This window comes from Parasteatoda tepidariorum, chromosome 3, assembly GCF_043381705.1.
Source record: "Parasteatoda tepidariorum isolate YZ-2023 chromosome 3, CAS_Ptep_4.0, whole genome shotgun sequence".
Classification (NCBI taxonomy): Eukaryota; Metazoa; Arthropoda; class Arachnida; order Araneae; family Theridiidae; genus Parasteatoda; species Parasteatoda tepidariorum.
The window spans coordinates 19,182,110-19,194,670 of record NC_092206.1 but is presented as its reverse complement, the minus strand read 5'-3'; the positions used below and the strand labels follow the sequence as shown (position 1 = coordinate 19,194,670).

The 12,561-nt window shown below is 28.4% G+C and overlaps 1 protein-coding gene across 2 annotated transcripts in view; it reads left to right on the top strand.

Annotated features, from left to right (window-relative positions):
- Window positions 1-2,218: 2,218 nt before the first annotated feature.
- Window positions 2,219-12,561, top strand: part of LOC107453447 (sprouty-related, EVH1 domain-containing protein 2) — a 160,761-nt gene continuing 150,418 nt past the window's right edge. For both annotated transcript variants that reach the window (XM_071178396.1, XM_071178395.1), the window contains exon 1: window positions 2,219-2,521. The gene's annotated coding sequence lies outside the window, so the exon portion shown is untranslated. The remainder of the gene's footprint in view (window positions 2,522-12,561) is intronic.

Below are 12,561 nucleotides of genomic sequence, written 5' to 3'. Positions count from 1 at the left end.
AATTTCCAGTAAACAAGGTATGGCGAGTGACGTCAGCTTAGATATCTCTATTCAGAAAATGGATTTTAGACATTGATCCTAAAAGTCCTTAAAAAAAATTCAATTTGATCTTTCAGGGGAGAAGCTATCTCATCTATCTATATTTAGCATTAATTATCGTTAAATTATACTGTAGATTATTCTGATTTTTCAAATATTTTAAAGATTACATCATTGATGTTTGCTTGCTTATAGCTCAATGCGATCAAAAAAGGAGTTTATTGCACACTGTTAAATATTTAATTATTTTTATTCGTTACGTCATATAAGCTCAATGATCAACGTGAATGTGGTAGCTTATGGATACTACGTCACTTAATTAGTATTTCTATAGATATCTAACATTACATGTTTATTCTGTAAATTGTAACACTTTGCAATGTGACTTTTTTAAACTAAGCAATTGAAAATCAACGATGATCGAATTATAAATCAAAACATATTATGTAGTAAAAAGCAATAATAACTAAGGAAAGACGTTTATTCATTTCGTGAAAACGTAAAAAATATACCATGCTATTGTCTGATTTACGACAATGGTGCTTAATTAATTTTTGTTATAAGTGTTACTGCTTTGTGGTAAAAGAAGCTGTTTTAATAGGTTACGATTATACTAATAAAGCTATTTAGTATTGATACCAAGGATACCTAATCAAGGTACTGGGGTCATAGGTCTCTTACGGCCTCCCAAAAGGGATAAATACAGAAAAAAAATTGAGTTAAATGTTGGTCATAAGTAGGAGTTGAAGAACATCATTATGCCAACTGAATATCGCCAATCTTTATTTTGATGGGATGAACTTCTAAAAACGCGTTTTGATTAATTTTATGAAGTTAAGCAACCAGGAAGGGCAACAAATAATAATAAATAAATTAAAAAATAGAATAATTTTAGCTTTATATATTCGATTAATACAGGCTTTTCAATTTTATGCATGATTTATTGTTGTCGTAGTCTATTAAGGAAAAAGGTGATAATATTCTTGTTTTTTAATGGCGCCATCTATGGCTAAGAATTCTATTTCTGCCACACCCATACGTCACACCCGTTTATAGGACGAACCCACTCATATATCCATTCATTCATCTACAGCTCGTAATTTCGACCTGGACCACAGAACGATCAATCTCCAATTCAGCATCCCTAGAGGTATAATTTGATATGGAAACATGGAGGACTTTGTGACCTGACAGATTTAACGTGCACCAGTCGCCATTTACTACACGGGGAGCCTTCGGCAGGCCGGAATCGAACTCTCGTTCTCGCAATTTTAGCGCCCTGCCAAACAGGCTATCCAGGCCTATCAGCTATTTATGATTTAGTAGTGTAAATCAAAACCGACTTACTTTTTTTGCCCCGTACAAAGAACAGGTAATCCGATAGTATATGATAATTTCGGTTCTTATCAAAGTCTACAGGAAAAGTTTCGTTGTACATAAGTTTCGACTAGTTTAGCAAGTTTCAGGTAAAATTAAGTGGTAGCTATTTAATATAAGTGCTTTTGATGGCCGGAAAATGTAAATCATGAAGAACAAAACACTACGATGACATGACGCTATTCAATATAGAATAAGCAAAAATAAAAATAAAAATGTTTAAATGTATTGAAAAATCATCACATTTGTTTAAAAATATCACTGCGTTTTCATATTTGTTTTGATTTTAGCATATTCTATTTGGAGAGAATTTTTGTATGAAAAACAACATTTTCGTACAGGTTTCGCTGATATTTATGAATATCCACCCCGAAAGAAAAAAAAAACTCAGTATCAGATAAATAACAGGTAGATACAAATTAAAAACACAGAAAAAATGAAAAACGATCTCTTATGTATGTGTTTGTTGTTCTCAGCTTAATATACTAAATTGTTTACCCAAATCCAAATACAACAATACCTTGAAAAGAACATTACAAATAAATAATTACACATTCCGTTATTTTGTCCTTCCCGAATTGTCCCTCCCCCCCTTCTATTAATCCTATAGGGGATTTAATATGATGACAGGATGAAAACAAATATACAAGAATGGTTTTCGTTTTTCATCATCTGCCTCTGAAAAGCGCTTGCGCTGACTTTTCCACCTCCAATTTTTCCCGTTGCTATGACAACCGTGACGCAACGGACCTGCGCGCACATGGTCTTCGCTCCTGTGAAACCCACACACTTTTCCCGAGTTATCCGCCGACTCATTTTATCAATGGTCACCGCGTCACTCACTGATCCCTATAGCGGTCAATACAAAGTGGACGTGAGTGACCAGGAAAAGTCATTTTTATTTACATCAATGAAAGAGTTTGTTCCATAAAAAAATTATCGTTTGGTTCAAAGGAGTTGAAAAATCGTTTGGTTTTTCACTTTGTAAATATTCTTAAGTAATATCAAAGTGGCTACCGGTGGGGTTATTGTGAAGGTGCCCGGCCCCGGCCCTCGCAAAGAGGGGATACAACCCGTGGCCGGCCCAAGTAGACGAAATACACAGGTAGATTTTACCAATTTTTTAAAGTATTTTTTTTTTGTAATAATCTTGTTACAAAATTATTATTCACTTTTTAAAATTATTCACCGTGATATATTAATGTTTATGACTGTAAACATTGTTGAAATACTGAAGTGTTTATTTGTTTAGAACAATGTGTATGTGTATTAAAATATACATAATTTTGACACTAATTAAAAGCTAAACTGTTACATATTTGCAAATTAAAGAAAATTTAAATAATATGAGTGTAAATAATATGAGTGTAAATAATAATGTTATGAATAATGTTTACTTGCTACCCACTAGTCAATTTAGCATATATTTTACAAATTATTTTTTGAAGTGTGGATCTATACTATCAAACATTACATTCGTTTAATAAAAAGGTTACATTTTAATACATCTCAAAAAAAATAGCAATCTTTTTAATAATTATAATTTTAATTATTGTAATTTTAATTATTGTAATTTTAATTATTATAATTTTATTGTTATAATTTCAATTATTATAATTTTAATTATTATAATTTTAATTGTTATAATTTAAATTGTTATAATTTTAATTATTATAATTTAAATTGTTATAACTTTAGCATTTTTAAATATAAATATTTTTAATTGCTGATTTGTAGCTGATCATTTGTTGATTGCGGAAAACCCCTACATAACGTGATATTCTCATTTTAGTGTGTCATTTAAATTAACTTTGATTGTTTTTGATTGTGCTACGAAGATATTTTGTTATAGTTGTTTGACAGAAACAGTTTCAACAATCACTCCACATATAATTTTTACAAATTTCATTCCAATTATTCAAATATCCAACATCAAGCTAAGTAATTATTGTTTATAAAAATTTTCGCACCTTAAATTTTCATAGTTTTTTTAAAGAAGAGGTCAAGGTTATGTGACATAGAAGAAACTGTAACCCTCTCTTAAAATTTGTTTACACAAATTTTTGTCAGTAATATTATAATTATAATTAATATATTTCTCAACAACTGAAGTTATTATCATTTAAGAAACTTGTCAATCTTAATCTTTCACTATATTGATTAGGGGGAGTGATGGGTATCGAGGAAAAGGTGGCTTAAATCTGCCATCGCCCAAATAAATTTTGTTTACTCTATTTTTCAGCTTTTTTGTGAACATTACTTATCAATGGAATCGTAAATATTACTGAAAAAACTAGAAAAAATTAATATTTAGAAAAATTGTCTACCTCTTCTTTTTAAGAAGTAAGGTCATGAGTGTTTTAAAAGGCTAAGGACATGGGTGTTTTTAAAGGATAAGGACAGGGGTGTCCGGGGAAAGCGGCTAAAATTAAGCATCATTAAGCCCCAAAAAAAATTTCATCATTTTGTAAACATAATTTTAATAAAATTGTAAATATCACTTGCATACATCTGAATATCAAGAGAGGTTAATATTTAGGAAAATTGTCTACCTTAAACTTGTCTGCCTTATTTTTACAGACAAGATTAAGTTGGGGGGGGGGCGAGGATATCTAGAAGAAGGGAACTAAAATCTGGTATCGCCCAAATAAAATTTGCTTATCGCAATTTTTTTTAACAATTTTGTGAACATAATTAATAGATGTAACTGTATATAATATTGATATACCTCAAAACAACTAGAGAGACCAATATTTAGGAAAATTATCTACCTTAAATTTGTCTACCTTAATATTACAGGGAGAATTGAGTGGGTGGGCAAAGGTATCTGTGAAAGGAGGCTTAAGTCCTGGCATCATCATAAATGAAATTTTTCAGCAGTTTTGTAAACATTATTAATCAATAAAATTGTAACAAATGTTACTGATATACCTCTGAAATAGTAGAAAGATTATTGTTTAGGGCATTGTCTACCTTAATCTGTCAAGATAGTGCTTCATGAAGGGTGTAATTAGGACAAAGGGGATGTAACGGCTCCGCCACAAATGACATTTTTCTTAGTTGTTCCAGCAATATTATGAATTTTCTATAATGAAATTTTTAATAATTCTCAATAGTAAAAGCTTAAAAAAAATTCTATTAATCAGACTGAAAATTTATCGAGTTTTATCATAAAAAATATATTTTTCTTTATTCGTTTCATTATCATGAATTTAGTATTAACGCATTGTCTTTTATGAATTAATGAATTTATATTATTTTCTTATGTTTAAAGTTAATCAATAATTTAAGTTTTAGGTTATTAAAAATATTATAATTTTATTGTGTTTCGATTAAATATTTTAAATAATTAAGAGATAAGGAATACAATATCTCAGCAATAACGTAATCATTTAAAAATTAAATTCATCCAATAACTATTCTTTTCATTATTGTGCTATTGATCTTAAAATATTATGCTTTATAAATTAGAAAATTTTATGCATATTCATTTTTATATTTAATAAGTTAATAAGCAATTTAAAGTAGAACAGTATAAAATAATTTATTTTTTTACCTATTTTGATCAAATATTTCAAATAGTAACCTTAATACGAATTGAAATATGAAATGAGTGTCGAAATTGTATGCGATGAAAAAAGATAATAAGAAAGTTTCTCAAACCTAAATTTCATTTCCTTTATAGTCGAAAAAGTGCTTAACTATTAAGCAATTTTAATTATATCATAAACAGACACTGAAACAAAACTGATCTTTTGAAATATTATGAATCTACTTGATGAACTGTTAAGAAGTTTTTTTCAATGTGTTTTCTAGTAAAAAAAAAGATTCAGATTTAAAAATAGCATGCAGCCCGCAGAAATACAACAACGAAGCTTTGACCTCTTGAAACTGCCATTTTTATCTGTCAGCTTAACGTGAATTTTATTTGTTGCTATTTTTAGTTAGGAATTTAGCAATTTTTTTTTTAAATTATTGAAGTTTCAAATGGGTTTTTTTTCCCAAATTGTCTCATTTTTTTGCTTTGAACAATAACTATTCATCGATTGTTGTAGGAAAAAAATTTTAGTCCACTCTTGTGCTCTTTATTTTATAAGCTTTTATAAATTAAACCGATGTTGAAAGTAACAAAAGAGAGAGTGATTAGATGCAACCGTTTATAAATTTTAACGTTTTGATTGATAAATTTCTAAAACATAAAAAATTTAATTCAAAAAAGAAAAAACTCATTCCTTATTTGAACTGTTACATTGATAAGTAAAATTACTTCTCTATTATTTAAAACGTTGTACGACAGCGTGAAAAACTTTTTTTGGAAATTTTTTTTTCATTCTATTCTATATTGGTATTTTAAAATTAAAAGTTTAAAGAAAAATGAATGATCTATAGTGAACCTATTGTAAACCATGAATTTTTAAATATTAAAAAAAAAACTTCAAATATCAAAATACAAGCAAATTATTGAAGAATCACCTCCCTACAGTGAAATTATGAATAATTCTGACTTGAACTGCTTTTATTTTGATATTTTAAAAATGATAATAATTTTTTTCAGTATTTAAAACTTCAAGGTTTACTCTCCCAGATAGCAAGAAAAAGTGTGATTTTCTCTCAGCAAAAACCTTTTAATGTAATCCTAAAAAGGTTTGTTGTGTGGTTTACGTGTAAACCTTCTAACCTTAAAACGAGATCTGTGACAATCTGTTCTATTCTACGCACATTACCCTAATCCAAAACCTTGGAAAACAACCTTCTATATAAAAACCTTAAATCAAGGTTGACTTAGGGTCTTCAAGCGCGAAAAAATCCTTGAATAAAGCTTGTCTTAAGGTGAAAATAATCTTAAACCTATGTAATTATAAGGTTTCTTTCCGCAAACTCTTGTATGCCCAGCTAAAATCCACCTTGTCATGAAATATTAATGGACGATGCAATTTGATCCTGTCGCTAGTGTGACGTCAGCTAAGACGTAAAGGTCTGATTTCTTAGGACAAGCGCCTTATCTGAGCGTCAACGTCCCGCTGACGCCAACAAAATACTGGTTTGTTAGCTCAAGACCTGGTTTCTTAGAACTAGCGCCTTATCTGGGCGTCAGCGGAAAGTTGACGTAGAGCTGACGCCAAAAAAATACTTTTTTGTTAGCTCAGCGTGAGCAGTCGAACCATCGCAGACATTATTACTCATTGCGCATGCGTTAATTACGTAAACAAATATTTATTTTGAATTTGTATTGATTTTGTTATTGTCGACCAGTGTTTTAGAGAACAAATAATGACTTTGTTCAATCAAAAAACACATTATAGCTGAGCTAAATGAAGAATGCTATGTTTAATGAAGAAGCTATGTTTAATGTCAATATCAAAATCTTGGCTGATTTCAATGTGCTGTTGGATGTTGTCCGCCATTGCTTCTGTGGTGAACGTCACGTTGTAATCCAACTGCAGTTGAGTTGGACGGCAATTGTAGTTCAAGATGAGCGTTCGATGACGTATGCTGTCTAACTCACAAATGGACCAATCAGAGGTTAGCGCTGATTTCCAGCTGACGGCGTCCTGTCCTAAGAAACCAGGCCTTATAAGTGACCATTATACTAAGTCACAATGCTTTTTAAAAAGGCTTTAAAAATAATTTTTAATCCCTTTAGGATGAAAAGTTAAACTGCAATATTTTTCTTTATTGAATAAAAGTTTTCAATACAAACATTTTGGCGACAATAAAAGGCAAATTCTGACGCAAGGTTGCCGTAAGGTTAGTACATGCTTTTTGGGTCTAGGTTTACATGAATTCGCCCTTTCTATGCTTCAAAATTTGAATTGTTTTTTAAAGGAGAATTTGTAAGGTTGCTTTTCGAAGGTTTAGTCGTCCTATGAAATTATGCTTTTTTGCGAATAATATGTTTTTTTCTTCATAAATGCTGTGACTTTGCAATGGTTACTCATGACTGTTAGGACAAGTTCAGCCTATCCAAAGCTAACCCTCTCTATGCTTATTCGAAAAATGTCACAAAACGTCAATATGAGGAAAAGCTAATTTTTTTAATATTTAAAAACTTATTTCAATGCTGTATTATCTGGGCTCATGAAAATTTGCAAAAACTGAAAAATAAGGTAGTAATTTTAATAATTTTCCTCTAGGTGGCAAAATGTGGTCAAATTGGTAATTTTTAAAAAGTTTTAAATATCTTTTAAAATATTTAAGATATTTGTTCATTCTTATGTCCAGATGACTCTACACGGCAAAATGATATGTATGGTTTAAATTTATCACTTTACTTCAAATGTAAGGTACTTAAACTGTAGCTTTTTTTATTTTCCTTGGCTTAACCATGTTAAGCTATATAATTTGTAATCCTTAGTTAATGTTTTTTTAAGAAACACAATTGATTATTTTTCAAAAACAGGTAATCGTTCTTTCCATTACGATTAATATGCCAACAAAATTAAACTCTAGTATTTCACTATCTGTTTGCAACACTGTAGTTATTATTCATTTTGTCAAGTTTTCTTAGGTAATAATCTAAGCAGTGCTAAATAATTAGTTTAAATACTTATTTACTTATTTTGAATAATCTTTCATTTTTATAGAATTTTAAACAAAGTAATTATTTAGATTTATTTTTGATCCTTTCTAAAATGGCTGTGGAATTTTAAAACATAAACGGTACTATGGTGCCGCATACTTTCATATTAATTATTGGTGACGGAGCTTGTCTTTTTTAGCAATAGCATTTATATTCAACGAATCTCAAGCTATGAGTTAGCACTTGAGATGTAGATGAGGGTGAGGTACAGTACGTACTACAGTACGTATGGAAGCAATGAGATTAGCTTTCTATCTTATCTCAAGAGAAAGAAGGAAATAATTTTAATACATCTGTTACCCTCTATGAGGAAATATCCCGAACTCATACTTTGAATTTAAAAATATAAAAAGGATGCATTAATGTGAAAACAAAATGACAAAGCATTGATTGCTGCAACATTGCAAAAAATGGCATTTGAATGAATTTTTTAATAGCAATTGAAGAGCTAGAAAACATAAAATTTAACATTTTACTGAGTTTGCGAAAATCAGATAAGAAACTTGTAAGAGAAAAGTATTTTTCTCCTTTATTAAAAACTACCTTAAACTCCCATAATGTGTCTTCGCAAAATGAATAAATACTGTAAATTTACAAATATTTTTAACACGTTCTTTGTCGTTCAAAATGAGTCCATAGAAACATGAAGAAATAAAATTTTATACTAAATGTGATAAAATCGATTTTAAAAATCGTTTTGATGAAATCTCTGACAAAAAATTCTTTGATAAATTCTAATTCAAATTAGTTGAATTATTTTTTTTTCTCGAAACATGCGTTTTTCATTTAAACAACTTTAAACAATGTGAATTCGAAGTTGTCTTGTATGAATATCGGTTTCATAGTAATTACGAACTTACACCGTAAAAAGTTCTGGATTAAATTACGGTATAAAGTACCGGCACTTTGGGTGCATCTCAAAATCCATTTTACCATAAAATCCATTTTTTCTGAAAAATATTGTACCGTAATTATTACAGTAATATTTATTTAATTAGATTCAGTAGTTTTACCGTAATTATTACTGCAAAAATCACATTATATCAGATATTTTTGTTCCATAATATATTCTGGTAAAAATGAATTTTACGGTAAAAAATACCAGCATCTTCAGGGTCGGTACATTTTACCATAATTTGATCCGAAGTGCTTTACAGTGTATATCATACAACGTAGAGATCATTTCAGTTTAAAACGTACATAATATTTATAATTTTATTCAAAAGTGTTTAAACATTTACTTTCTTCATTATGAATAAATATAGATAAAAATTATATGAGTGTAAATTAATTGTCGTTTTAAGATATATGTGTGAAATACGTGGGCATATAAATAAAATATATCGATTTTCATTATTTTTCAAAAAAAAAATTTGTTTCTTATCCAAGTGATTATATTAAATCAAATATTTAAATTGTTTAATTACCGTTTTATCAGTTATAAGCAGAAAAAGGCAAGTTTTTTTTATTATTTAAAATTAATTTTGTTTCTACAGAAATTAGTAAAGTATTTCATAAATCAAGATGATATCGGCTTTATTTAAAATGTAACCTTTTTTTACACAGCACTATAGCCCTGTGTCAGCCTTGGCTTGCCAAACAATATTGTTTCAGATTTTCCTATTTTTTTCTTTCAACTTCCAGTTTTTCACTTTCAAGATGGTTAGTGCCACCTTTAATAAGTCCAGAATTTCTATGTTCAGCATTTGTGATAATGGGTTTTTTTAAGGGATAGGGCAATCAACCCTAGGACCAACCCCGAACCTAAAAAAGGAGAGTGTTACTCTTAGTCTGTTACTACAGCAATGGCCTATCCATGGGTGGTCCTGCTCGGCATAGCTCACTGTGTGCATCCCTTTAAATAATGGAGCTAAATAAGTATTAGTATTTTCTTAATGCCCACCTGTGTTGACATTTGACAATTCAGGCGTATAAGGGCAGATTTGTTAGCCACTCTTTCAGGGGCACCACATTAGGTGGGCCAACGTTGCTCCTATAGTAAGAACAGATAGTACAGAGAATGAAAGAACATCCATGCCTTGTCCGGGTTTCAAACCCAGAAACTTTTTGATACAAAGACAGTACCCTGACCCCTATCATGAAGTAATAATAAAAAATGAAAGAAGTTTTCATTATTTATAAAGTATTTTGTTCACCTCTTCATTACCTCGGTTCACTACTATGAGAACCTTCGCTTCTTAGCTTCTAATAACACGTTATGAAAATTTATACTTTTATCTTCATTGAAACATTCATGGACGTTTAAGTTTTCTGGGAATTCCGCAATAGATGCAAAACATGTAAGTTATTTGGGTAGAAATCTTCATAAACACGAGAGATTTTCGAAAATTGACGCTAAGTACACGTGCTTGAAAATGTAAATAATTTTAAGTATTATATAATTTAGTTATTCCAAGAATTAGTTTTGTTCTTTTGATTTAGTAGTTCTGTGATCTTTATGTATCTTTTAAATTTATATTATATGAATTATTACAGAGCATATATCTTAACAACATTATATTATATAAATTATTTAAAAAAAATACAGTCAAGAGCATGCAGGTCCCCGAATGTGTACTTTGGTACATACGGCGAAATTTATAACAGCGTAAAAGTCAAGTAAAATCTCATAGTATTTTAATTATGCAATTTTATATCTATTTAGTAATATTTTATGCATATTTGAATCAATTGTTTTACATTAAGGTACATACATACATTTCATAACAGTAACTTTTTGCGTTTCTTCCATATTTTTAAATTTTATCACAGAAACTAAATATTTTTTTATAGTTAATGTTAGATTCTTTTCAATAATTATTTCTTTTGCGTATTTTGCATAATTGAAATAGTTTTGAAACTGAGATTTCACGCAGTAATTCATAATTTTCATACAGAGATTTTTATTCAAATTTTTTAAAACAAAATTTCTAAAGAATTATTAAATCTATTCATCATTGTATTTAAATAGACCATAACATAACATATGCATGTTTTTTCCAACTTTAGATGAAATTTAACATGTGAAGTTACTTTATTTAGTTAAAACCTGAGGTGTGTACTTAAAATTTTTAGCCGCTTAGCAGTATAATTCATATTTTGCTTATATTATTATGAATTATGGCAATAAAATAGAAATTTGGAACTTTTTTTTTGCTATATTCCTTTATGCTTCAGTAGTGAAGAGGTTGAACATGCAAGTATATTTAACCTCGTATGTATACTTCAGTTTTATTATATTGGTAAAAAAAGTTTTTAAAAAATTCAAAGGAATTCAGTTTTATATTTTAATCGCTAAAAAAGCATGAAATATGTATATAACTTACCGAAAACTGAAATAAAATGGTGTTTATTATTAAAATTAACTCATAACTATTCATACACACATAACATTTAATATTTCTACTAATTTCTTTTTTTAACTCATATAAGTCGTTTATGACTATAATTTTATACTAATCTTTATACACACATAAGTATATTTAGAATTTTTTTAATAATGACATAAGTACCCAGAGTATTTTTTTAAATACTATTCTCGCCATCGATATTTTTTATACAAAAATAAATCATAATCGTTAAGTTAAAATTGAATTTTAACTAATTAAAATTATTCTTTTTCATGTTATATTTATAATATTTTAAACAGCAATCGAGGTTTCACATTTTAAAATAGTCATAAATGTAATGGATTTTAATGAGGCATTCTTTTACATTTTTTGACAGTGATATAGGAAATTTTAATTCATTTTTAAAATGGTCTACATATAAACAACGGTCTACTTTATAATCTACCCAACTCCCTAATTCATTATAAGGATAAGAAAGAAAATTACTAACATGGAAATTAAAAAATTATGTAACAATAAAAAACGTTTAAAATTTTAAACTTAACCTTTAAATGGGAAAGCTAGTAAACTGAGGGCCCTCTGGTATTAAAAACTGTAGTGGTATATTTAATTTAGTAATTATTAAAAAAAGACAAATCAAAACGTTTACTTTAATTCGAATAAATAAGAATCGTAAAGGGCAATTTTAAATTTCGTTTAATCGTGAAATGTTTTCATTAAATTAAATTTTTTAAAAACATCGAATTGAAGACAGAAAGAAAAATTTTACTGTAATTTTGTTGACTTACTTAAATACATAATTTTTTTCCCGTATAATAATCATTCATATTTTAATTATTACTACAAATTTAAATAAAATAAAAGAAGAATTTTTAAATACTTATTTGAATATATCAATGTCATTATGTGAGATAGTGCTTGTTTCCGTAATGGATCTCAGTTTTAAATGAATATTAAAACTGGAAAAAAAGCTGAACGAAATGTTTTCCATGCACATTTAATTTTTTTTTAAAAAAAAACTGTAATTCATACAAAGGTTTTTGTAAAATAGCAACTTTATTAGCTATCATTAAAATGTCATGCGTTAATTAAATATTCGGAGAACTGCTTTTTCAATCAACATTATTTAAAAGGAAAAAAACACTGAAGTACTTTTTAATCAAGTAAATTGAATTTGTTTAGAACAAAAAAAAGGGCATTTAAAAAAAAATGAAA